At 39.4% G+C, this 9,644-nt stretch overlaps 1 pseudogene; it reads right to left on the bottom strand.

The window, feature by feature from the left end:
- Positions 1-5,693: 5,693 nt before the first annotated feature.
- On the bottom strand, positions 5,694-5,970 carry LOC129078869 (dynein light chain roadblock-type 1-like; annotated as a pseudogene).
- Between the last annotated feature and the right edge of the window lie 3,674 nt (positions 5,971-9,644).

Raw genomic sequence — 9,644 nt, forward strand, 5'->3', positions numbered from 1 at the left:
GGGGCCGTCCTCCAGAAGATAATTCTGGGTTTTTCTGAGTCCCCTCTTATGTTAGTCTGTGTAAGTTGTGAGCTGCTTGAAGGCAGAGACTGTGTTCAAATCATTTGTATTCACAGGGCTTGGCTAAGTGCTCAATTTGGTGAACAAAGGAATTGGTTCTGAGTTCAGAGCAGCCTGGGACTTGGGCAGGCATTTTCCAGTGTCTCTGCTCGCTCCCTGGGCTCCCTGGGGTGGGGGGCGGGAGTGAGAAGGTATAAGCAGAGAGAGGTGTGGTGCCACCAGGAGCCACCGTCCACAGATGCCTAACTCCTTTGAAGTCTTATTTTCATTTTAAAAAATTAATGTGGCTCTTGCATTGTACTCCACAACACATTTGTGTTTGTTTTTTCTATTAAAATGTTTTAATGTATTAAATGCATGTAATGTATTAAGACAAAAATATTTCAAATTGCTTGGAGAAATTACTTGATTCCTCCCCCCTCATTCTACCTCTCTTTAACATGAGAGAAGTCACCCCTGGGAGACATGCCATGTTTATTTAATGAAAGTGTATATCATGTAACACTTTGCTATACACCCACTAAAAAGCCAAAGAATAGAGAGACCCAGTAGGTGGAGATGAGGTGGAAGTATAGCAGAGGAGGGGGAAGTTTGGGGCAGGGCTGCAGAAGCTTTTATGGAGTTGAGGAAGGAGGCAAGGAGATCAGATGACTCAGGACATATTTATCTTGGACAGGGCAGGGTTAGCCTAACAGGTGGTGGTGTGAGTTTAGTGTGGCTTAAACATGACTGGTGTTGTGCTGCACACTTTTCTTTTTTCTTCCTTTTTTGGGGGGAGGGGCGGGCAGTGAGTGAGAGGGGTAGCCAAGAATAAGCAAAGAAAAGGAGGAGCCAAGGGAAGAAAACACATTGCAGGGAACCGTGAGGGGCTTTGAAATGTAGGGTATTGCGGTTGTTGACTTTTGTGGAATGTTGGGCCCAATTTACTTAAGGAGAGACTAAGTCTTGATGCCTAGGGCAATGGGAAATAAATGCAGAATCTTCAGAAAACTATGGATAGTTGAAAACAATGGGGAAGACAGACTTCGGCAGTGACATTGAGAATCTATTGGAGAAGAAAGGTATAACGGTCTGGATAAAGGGTAAGAAGGGGCAACCTCTGCGGCTGTGGGTCTCTAGAACATCAGCCCTTGACTGAAAGCTCTGGCTTCTCCCAGTAAAAGCTCTAAGCATTTCTCTTTACTCATTGACATTACCTGGCTTATAATGTCTACCTTTCAAAGGAGTGTGCCTCTGTGTATCCATGAAACATTTACGTGCTGAAATTAATTCAAGATTTTGGTTCCTGAAAATCAAAGAGTAGCATTTACACATCAGTCTATAATCAGCTGTGTAGTTATTGCCTGAGACAATCTCTTTTAAAAAATAAAAGAAAAAAAACCCCAGTGGTTTTAGGAAGGACAATTAGAGCACCACAATTTTGCTCTTAAAATTTGGCTCAAGAATTTTGATTTTACCTAACATTTGAGAGGGCTTCTCAGGAGGAATACTTTTACTCCTTTAGGGCAGCTGTGCAAATTAGCATATGTCTCTAGGTTCAGAATTCAAAAGCAATCAATCTAGTTTGAAAAGAAACCACCATATCAGGAAGAACAAGAATGGAACAGAAATTTGGAACTCACCACGTGATGTCTGCTGGCAGATGTGGCTCATGCTGTTAGCTGCGATTCTCACACTGCTCTGTGGCAAAGCCTGGTTAGAACTTCAAGTATTTTATGGATCACGGGACTTTGTGGCTCTATCTGCAAAGCTTCCTTAAGGAATTGTCTTTTTATGCCTTAACTGTTCCTTCCAGGGCTCACTTTTTACTAGGAATGGGCAGCCAGAGAGGTCTTCGTCCAACCACTTACATACTCCCCCCAGGAAATGCCGAGTCAGTGTACAGTTGATGAAATGGAAACCCTGGCACAGTGACATTTCTCCCAGATATCCTAGGACACTCTGTATGCTTCACTGGACAAACATCCCTCCTTTAGAATGGATTCAGTTCCAGAGATTTTGTCCCTGACTGGGGACCAGGAGACACACTAGGTGGCAGAAGTAATGAAGAGCTTTTCTCTTTTAATAAAATTATTACCCAGTATTTCTCCAGGCATCATATGGGTAAAAGTACAGGCATTGCATGGTTAAATGGAATTCTGCCAGAAAGTAATAACCTAGTCCTTGCCCCGGGGAGGTAACAGTATGAATGAGGCAATTCAAGGAGAAAGGGCAAGATGGCTCGCATTGTCAGTATCCTCCCATCCTGTTGTTTTATTTTTGATTCTTGCTTATGTTGGTAGACTAGTTAAAAAATAATTGTATATGTCCTGGCCAATGTGGCTCTGTTGTTGGAATGTCATCCTGTACACCGAAAGGTTGGCGGTTTGATTTCTGGTCAGGGAACTTGCCTAGGTTGCGGGTTCCATCCCCGGTTGGCATGTGTATGGGAGGCACCTGATCGATGTTTCTCTCTCACATCCGTGTTTCTCTGCTCTCTCTCTCTCCTTTCTTCTCTCTCTAAAATCAATAAACATATTGAAAAACTTAAAAAAGATAGGTATGACTACTGCTGAAAATTATCTTTACTTTTTTCCCTCCTAGGTGTCCAATGTGCTACACTCGTTAACCTACTTCCTTTTGGAGAGGCATATAAAATGTATGATCTGATTCATGCACAATGTATTAAAGCACGTTAACCTAGTGTATATTTACTTGTGAAGACTTAAGGTTGATCAACAACACCAGGAAAAACAAAACAAAACAACCTTCTTGCTCCAGGGCTGTTACTTTAAGAATAATTATGCTGCTCATAATGATGACAATGACTCCAGCATGAGTGTTAACTTTGAAATGACAAAGGGAGTAAGTGTCTTTTCTATGTGTCCTTAAAATTTTTAATTCCTGTAAGAGTCATTCAAAATAGATAAAACTAAGAGCCTGGGTGTATTTGTGGCTAATGAGTGAACTATGTTCTTATCCTAAGCACAAAGAAGACAAGCTATCTCTAGCACATTAAAGGATCAGAAGGTTCTAAGCCAATTTTTCTCACACTTGAGTGATACACCTGCTCTTTTGGAGGGCAAAAATGATTTCAGCTCTACAATAGTGGTTTCAATTATTTTCTGCTACAACAGTACTCAAATTTATATGGACAGTTAACGCACAATGAAAAAGATGTGTATTTTTAAATATAAGTGTGTAGGGGATGGCACATATGCTGGTTAGATAAAAATACTAATTATAGTGTTCAAACATCAGCAAAATGAAAAGGGAACCAACCGTATGGGAAAATATATTTGCCAATGATACCTCAGACAAGAGTTTGATCTCCAAAATATATAAAGAACTCACATGACTCTACTCCGGGAAGACAAACAATCCAATTAACATGACTCTACTCCAGGAAGATAAACAATCCAATTAACAATCCAAAGGACCTGAACAGACACTTCTCAAGGAGGACATACACAGGGTCCAGAGACATATGAAAATTTGCTCAGCATCACTAGCCATCAGAGAAATGCAAATTAAAACCACAATGAGACACCACTTCACATAGTTCAGAATGGCTAACATAAATAAGTCAACAAACAACAGGTTCTGGTGAGGCTGTGGAGAAAAGGGAACCCAAGTGTACTGGTGGTGGGAATGCAGACTAGTGCAGCCACTGTGGAAAACAGTGTGGAATTTCCTCAAAAAACTAAAAATGGAACTGCCTTTTGACTTAGCAACTCACTGCTGGGATTATACCCTAAGAATCCCAAAACACCAATTCAAAAGAACCTATGCACTCCAATGTTCATAGCAGCACAATTTATAATAGCCTAGTGCTGGAAGCAACCTAAGCGCCCATCAGTAAATGAGTGGATCAAAAAAACATGGTACATTTATCCAATGGAAAACTATGCAACAGAAAGAAAGAGCGAGGTACTACCCTTTGCAACAGCATGGACAGAACTTGAGAGCATTATGCTAAGTGAGATAAGCCAGGGGACAAAAGACAAATACCATATGATCTCACCTATAAGTGTAACCTAATCAACAAAACAAACAAGCAAGGAAAATATCACCAGTAGCATTGAAAGAAAAAAACAAACCGACAGTAACAAGAGTGAAGGAGAGAGAGGGCTAATGGGGAAAGGAAGGGGAAGGCTCAAATCAAAGAACACGTATGAAGGACCCATGGACAAAGCCAAAGTGGGGAAGGATTGAGGGAGGGAGGTGGGGATGGGTGGGGCAGGGGAAAGTGGTGGCGGGAAAATGGAGACAAATGTATTTGAACAATAAAAAATATACTAATTATATTGTTCAGGTCTCTTATACTTTTAATTATTTTTTTGTCTGCTTGATTTATTAACTAGTGAGAGAGATATACATATTGGTTTCCCAGGGCTACCATAACAAGTCCCCACAAATTTGGTGTCTTCCAACAACAGGAATTTAGTTTCTCACAGTTCTGGAGGCCAGAAGTCTGAAATTAAGGTGGTAGCAGGGCTACATTCCCTGCAAAAGCTCTAGGGAGGATCCTTCCTTGCCTCTTCCAGCTGCTGGGGGCTCCAGACTCTGCGCGGCTGTTGCTCCCTCACTCTGATCTCTGCCTCCATAGTCACACTACCTTCTTTGTGTCTGTCTCCTCTTTTGTCTCTTGTAAGAACACTTATCATTGGATGTAAGGCCCACCAGACAACCCAAAATGATCTCCCGTCGAGATCCTTAATTATATCTGTAAAGATCATTTTTCCAAATAAGGTGACATTTATAAATATTGGGCAGGATGAGCACATATCTTTTGGAGGTCACCATCAACCTGCTGCAGTGTATTAAAATTTCCCACTATGCTTGTCAATTTTCAACTCCTCATGCTACTGCCAATTTATATTTTATGTATTCGAGGGTGATGTTATTAGATACTTGCAGGTTCAGGATTCTCACCCCTGCAATCCCTGATTATTTCTTTTATCATTATTTAATGACCTTCTTTATGCTTCCCCCGCCTCCTTTTTCTGTTCTTTAAGAACTAGTTGCCTGGTATGAATATACATATTTCCAACTCTCTTGGGTGGGTATATCAGCTTGTGTTTTTTTATTTAAAGATTTTATATTTTGCTGTTTTGTAGAAATATCTTTTGGAGAACAGCTCTTATAGTTGGACTAAAATCCTTTAAAAACTTATTCAAAAGCATAGAATGTAGTACAATGAACCTTCATACACCCATTAACCAGATTCATAAGTTATTAAACTTTTATTACATTCACTTCTCCAAACCATTTAAAAATGTTTCTTGTCTTTGTTTTCTTTGAAGAAGATTTTTTTTAAAGTTTCACTTATTTTTGGTTAAAGAAAAACAGCATTTTTCACAGGCAACAAAGTGAATTAAAGGTCAGAAGCAAGCAGGGTGTGGGTCTCTCACAAACTCTTGCTCCAAAACCTGGACTTGAGGAAAGAGGACTCTCCTGGGGACTCAGGGGTGACTGGCCAGCAGGGAGATGACTTTGGTGGGAGGGGGTGGGGCTGCAGCCCACCTTTGTCACTCGATTGGTCTGCATGGGCTTTATGGGGATTTCTACCTGCCATTCAGTTAACATGATTAATGCTATTATTCTTGGGGGGTATTACATTAAGGAATGATGCATGGAGTCAAGAGAGTAGGTTATTCAGTGGGATTCTAAAAAAAAATCAGGAAATGGTCTTTATCTGGGGCACCCATAATTTCATTTTTCTTCAAGCGTTCAAAGGACGGCGAGGTCGTTCACGCACAGCGCTCTGGGCCTTTAAGGTGAAGCTGTGCATGAGGCTGGTGTGCTGTGTGACGGCGGGGTGGTCCCCATGGTGCTCCTGATGGGGATGCCCCCTGTGTTTGCCACGAGGATTCCCTGCACTCCTTCCTGGCTCTGAGGTTGCTTCAGTGTCTCCTCCGCCTCTGCCATTGCAGACTGATCAGGTAGCTCCAGGTCCTCTTTGTAGAAGAATTTTAAAGCACTTTCCAGATATGCCATTTTTACCTTATGTACTTTGTATGCATTTTTCAAATAATATGAACACTTTCTTTTTTATAGCAAAATACCATTATCATAGGCAACAAAATTAATAACCCTTTGGTATCATATGATACCCAACATATAATTTAATTCCTCCAATGTCTCGTGCTTTCTTAGAGTTGGTAATTTGAATCTGGAGCTAAGCAAGGTCAATGTGTTTGATTTGGTGGTTGTGTCCCCGAGGTTCTCCTTTCACTCATGCCATTGACTTATTGCAGAAATAAGTTAGTTTCCTGTACAGTGTCCTTATTTTGCACCTTTGAAGTCTGTATTTTCCTTTGTTAAATCATTTATCTTGTTTTACAATCCCCTGTATTTCCTTTGGATAGAAATCTGTGAGTTTCTGTCTTTTAACTGGTAAGTTTGATCCATTTACATTGATTGGGATTACTGATATTTAAAATTTATTTCTACCATTTCCTTCTATACTCTCTGCTTTTTCTTTATTTCTTTTTGCCACTTTTACTACTTTTTAAATTCTTCCCTTTATCCTCTGTTAAACATTTGGTTTGTATTTTTTTTTTAGTGGCTATCTTTAAATTTTTAAAACGAGCATTTGACCAGACCAAATCTGTAAGTAATCAATATTTTTACCATTTTCTTTAAAATACCTTCCCTCCCTCCCTCCCTGCCTTCCTCCCTCTCTTCCTTTCTCAGGCTCAACTATTTAATTTTCATGCAGCATTTCCAGTGTTGTAAGTAAAAGATTTCTGTATTAGTTTAATCAACTATTTTCTACACTTATTAAAATATCACAAATCTTAAAAAAACATGGGACTGAATGTATGTGTGTCTGTGTTTATATGCGAGCACCGCTACTTCCCTCAGTCTAATTTAGATCGGCCAATCCAGTACAGGGTACGCCACGCGGTACCTGAATTCTCTCACGTGCCATGGTAGATCCCATTTTAATGTCATTTCTTGCAAACTTGTCATATATATACGAAAATGTTTCATATCTAAAATGTTTCATATATATATATGTGCAATTGGAGATGCTAAAGTTGCATGAAACATTCCATTGTTATATACTTATCCAGGTGATACAAAGTATGCTTATGTTCCTATTTATAAAGATTATCAAGATGGAAGCATAAAATTATAAACAACTCTGGTAGAGCTCTGTGGATTCCAGAATATTTGTCTGGTTAGTGGAAACTGGTCTTAGAAATATGACCCCTTGGCTTAGTCCTCAATCAGATTGATAACCAGCTGGTTTTGGAAAGTATTCTCTTCTACAGATCCAGCTCAGATGCCAGTCCTTCTGTGAAACTTTCTGTAATTTTTTTTTGCGGGGGGTTAAAAAATTAATCCTATTCTATTAGTTGGGGTTCTCCAGAAAAAGAGTTTGTTTGTTTGTTTGTTTGTTTATAGCAATTGGCTCACACCAGTGCGGAGGCTGATTGGAGAGGTCCACTCACATTATAAAGAGTAATCTGCTTTACTGAAAGTCAATTGACTTAAATATTAATTCCCTTTAAAAAATCTTCATAGAAACATCCAGAATAATGTTTGACTAAATATCTGGGCATTGTGGCCAGCCAAATAGACACATAATAGTAACGATTACATCTACCTTACAAATTTTGTCTGTTACTTGGTTTTCCAAGAGTTTTTATGTCTGCCTCATCTCCAAGTCCCCACCTCCAGGGTGGACACTGTCTTTAGTGTCTAGTATGGTTCCTGGAATTCAGTAGGTTCTGGGTACACATTTATTGAATAAATTAATAGTAAAAGGGGAAGCAGAGAAGGAAATTGTAATACATTTCAATCATCCAGCCTTGAGAAGACACAGATTTTCTGAGTTCATAAAAAATTTATTTGTAATATTTGTAATTACAAAACACATACTTATTTCAAACCAGATACTTATAAGAGAATTAACTTTTCCTGAGGGTGCCTACTGCATACCATGAACTATATGCTAGGTGCCATCCATGTTTCTCATGAACTATATGAATGTATCTATGTAGATCTACAAACTCTTGCTTTTCCTGGGGAAAGGATGGAGCATGATTCTTTGTGGCTCTGGTTAGTCAATGAACTCTCTACCATAATTTCAGGGACTAATTCAAGGCTTTCTAGGGGAGAGGAGTGGGGGAAGCAGGACTCCTGAGTGTATGTATCTCAAGCACAGGTAACTTCTAGCTACGTGCATAACAGATTGAATTTTTTCAAAGCAATCACACATAGTTCTTCAGTCTTTGTGTCTATGGTTCTCTTTCTTTCTTGTAGTAATTCCTGGTGGCGTTAATAGCATATTTAACTATTGTTATGGGTCGAGTTGCATCCTCTCCAAATTCATATGTTGATGTCCTAAAACTTAGTACTTCAGAATATGACTGTATTTGAATACAGGAGTCTCTAAAGAGGTAAGTAGGTTAAAATGAGGTCATTAATGTTGGCCCTAATCCAATATGACTGATTGCTTGTATGAAGGAAAGATTAGAACACAGACACACAGAACGGAGACCATGTGAAGACCAAAGAAAATGTGGCCATCTGTAAGCCAAGGGGAGGTGCTCAGGAGAAACCAGTCCTGCGGACATCTTGCTCTTTGACTTCTAACCTGTGAAAATATGAGAAAATTAATTTCTGTGGTTTACGCCACACAGTCCGTGTCATGGCAGCCCTAGCAAACAGCACAGCTGTGTGTTTTTCATGTAATTTTTTTCCTATCACAATCAGATTCTTCCTTGTTTTCATGCCTTTTGCAGCCAAAACTTGATCCCACCTGTGTTCTCCAGTCAGTGCCCTTATAAAATTTGCTATTTGGAGCAGAACATAAAAAGTTGGAACAACTCTTAAAGTCAGATCATTCTTGGCTTTAAATCTTTTCTTACCATTGCAAATGGCTACAGGGTTTAGGCTAAGCTGTTTAAGAACGACCTAGCGAGTAGTTTGTATTCAATCAGCCAAAACCACATGATACAGAGAGAATGTCCTGCTGTTTGGTTGGATGACCCTTGTGTACTTAGGGGTGCCCATAAACACCAGCCTCATGGTTCAAATCTGGGCAGGTGCCAGTTAGCTGTAGCATCTATCTGTAGATTGTACCCAGCCTTTGCACTTCTCCTTAGAAAAAATAGTATGGGCAGGTCAATGCACTTTTATTGTCACTGCTGGAAACCTAAAAAGAAAAAAGAGTGACCCACTGGGGCAGTATCTATGACCCTCTACCAAGTTTAATATTTTTAATTATTTTCTGTAATTTAATGTGAATCACAGTAGACCTCCTTTTTTCTTTCACTATGGACTCTATCTTGTACTTTAGAAAATATGCAGAGCGGGTCAGGATGGCTGAGTGGTCTAAGGCGCTGCATTCAGAAAATATGCAAAAATATATAATTACATGTTTTGTTGAAGAATATATAACTTTGTTTCCTTTGAATTCTTAAATACAGGGGAAAATCAGAAAATACCTTCTTTCTTTAAACATTGATATAATCCATATTTTAAATAATTACATAATGAACATGTTACATGAAGAGTATTATGTGCTCACTCCTGCAAGTCTTATATATACAGTTGGCCCTTGAGCAACATGCGTTTTAACTATATGG

The sequence above is a fragment of the Pteronotus mesoamericanus genome, unplaced genomic scaffold (assembly GCF_021234165.1).
Source record: "Pteronotus mesoamericanus isolate MK-2021 breed Mesoamerican mustached bat unplaced genomic scaffold, CSHL_Meso_final contig_74, whole genome shotgun sequence".
Taxonomy (NCBI): Eukaryota; Metazoa; Chordata; class Mammalia; order Chiroptera; family Mormoopidae; genus Pteronotus; species Pteronotus mesoamericanus.